Source organism: Macrobrachium rosenbergii, chromosome 3, assembly GCF_040412425.1.
Source record: "Macrobrachium rosenbergii isolate ZJJX-2024 chromosome 3, ASM4041242v1, whole genome shotgun sequence".
In the NCBI taxonomy this organism is placed as follows: Eukaryota; Metazoa; Arthropoda; class Malacostraca; order Decapoda; family Palaemonidae; genus Macrobrachium; species Macrobrachium rosenbergii.
The window spans coordinates 13,261,198-13,263,697 of NC_089743.1; positions in this window are offsets into that span (position 1 = coordinate 13,261,198).

A 2,500-nucleotide genomic window follows, 5' to 3' on the forward strand; every position below is an offset into this window, starting at 1 on the left:
CCCGTCCAACGAGGAACTAGCACACCCTAAAATAATGAACACTCCGAGAAGCGTAAAGGTGTGTGAGCAAACTCCTCATCATAGCAAGTTGTTTCCCAACCTAAAAGTTAAAAATAAATTAATAATTTATTCCATTCAAAGCTCCATAATCAAATGCACATTCTAATACCAAGGTTACAATCCTTAATGGTTCAGGGGCAGTCAAAACCTCACCATCCTGAGAACAATTTCAAATTTAATTCACTGCAGACATATCCAGACATTGTAAAACAAAAATAAAGAACTTTATAAATTTCTGGAAATAATAATGATTCCAAGTTACTCAAATTACACTAGCTAATCAACCGAAAATCTTGTTGTGACCAATTAAGGGACCTGGCCAAGAAGGGAGTATTGAAAAATAAATGTTACTGGGACTTTCAGACTTACCTCAGCATTTTCCTCAGTAGAAAAATCAGATTTAGATACATCGGTCCTATACTGCATGATGATTACTGTATCTTACATTCTGCAAAATATATAAAAAATATAATGCCATAAAGATAAGCGAAAATACAGAACTAGATACTTTTTTAAATTTAGAAATTAAATTAAAATTGAAGTATACATTAGCATTTTTATTAGTGTAATAACTTAATGGTAAATTACATTATCAACAAAATGTCTTGTTTTCTCAAGTGTTATATTATTCTTTTACACAATTATCTTAACTATGCACATGCCTATTACAGTGGTATTTAGTGTAAACCCATTATGCATACAATTTACAAGGGTTTACTTTTAACATGACTGTTTTATATGGTGTACCAGATACCACTGGTTTAATAAGAATTTTATAGTTAAAATGCACTTCTTTCTCCCTCTCTCCCTCTTTTCTCATACCCAGAATGATATACCCATCAAATCTCCATATATTCCTTAAAGTAACAGCATGCTTAAATACGTTTCTCCTAATGTAATTAATTTAATTTTGTTCGGCCCATACCCATTAACTTAACATCCCTTTCGATTTTCTTACAATACTCACTTTAGCCTGATTCAGTTTTGCATCACATTTATTGAACAAAGCAGTCACTTACGTTTACCATTGCGTTCATCATTTTCTTATTTCTATCGCCTATTTTCTGATTGATTGATTGATTGATAACTAGCACAGCACAGAGGCTGGCGAACCAAATACTGATAAGAATTATGGAGAAGCAGATTCGAGTAAGGAGAACGTTAGGAATTCGACAAATACTTTAGGTCCTGAAGTTTCACCAACCTGACTACTGGAAGGCTTTCTTTTCGTGATTTTTGAATTTGTTCTCCATTTCGGTAAATATATAGAACCCTTATGCAACACGATGATGTTTATTATAGATCCAGTTTCCTGCCTTATGTTGTTAGTGTGATATGTTGTTCAAAACCTCCAAACTTCATTCATTTTTTCTCTAAGTGCCACATGACTTGAACACTTGTCTTTCCCTTAAGGCCGGATTCTTGCAAAGTTCAAAATCATTTAAAAGAGACGTCTTTCATGTCAATGTGAAACCCCTGTGTGGGGGGACATGAAAGAGTAACACCTTTTAGGACGAACAGCGGCTACGCTATCAAAAATATAAACGTTGTATCAAAAATATAAAACGAACAGTGGCTACGCTATCAAAAATATAAAATTATAAGCTGGGTACCAACAGCTTAACATGGCTACGCTAGGTAAAAGATCATGCTTACAAATAACATCAGCTTAGGCTTAAAAATTATATAAAAAATTATGAGCCTGCCAGCAGATTGAAAACATGTAGTTGTTAATGTCAAAGACATAATCCACCAAAAATCTCTCAAAGCTGAAACAATAACAAGTCATGTTATTTGCATGTTTATATGTATATGGATACATGTTCAAACACAAATATATATAAATCATGCTATACTCTCATTCCAGAGACGAATAAAGATAAAGCTGAAGCTTGTCACGGAATTTCTTTTCAAACACAAACCTATTCTTTAAAATTACATTAACGCATTATTACTCAGAGAAAGACTCGTCAAGATGAGAGAGAGAGAGAGAGAGAGAGAGAGAGAGAGAGAGAGAGAGAGAGAGAGAGAGAGACTTAGGCTGTAAGAAAATTTGCGGTTCAAAAATTATATAATTTAATGGTAGAGACCCAGGAGAACGACACACCTTCATAAGGAATAAAGTCAGAATGTTCAAACACAAATATATATATATATATATATATATATATATATATATATATATATATATATATATATATATATATATATATATATATATATATATATATATATATAAATCATGCTATACATTATTCCAGAGACGAATCAAGATAAAGCTAAAGCGGAATTTCTTTTCAAACACAAACCTATTCTTTAAAATTACATTAATGCATTATTACTCAGGGAAAGACTCGTCAAGATCAGAGAGAGAGAGAGAGAGAGAGAGAGAGAGAGAGAGAGAGAGAGAGAGATGGACTTAGGCTGTAAGGAAATTTGC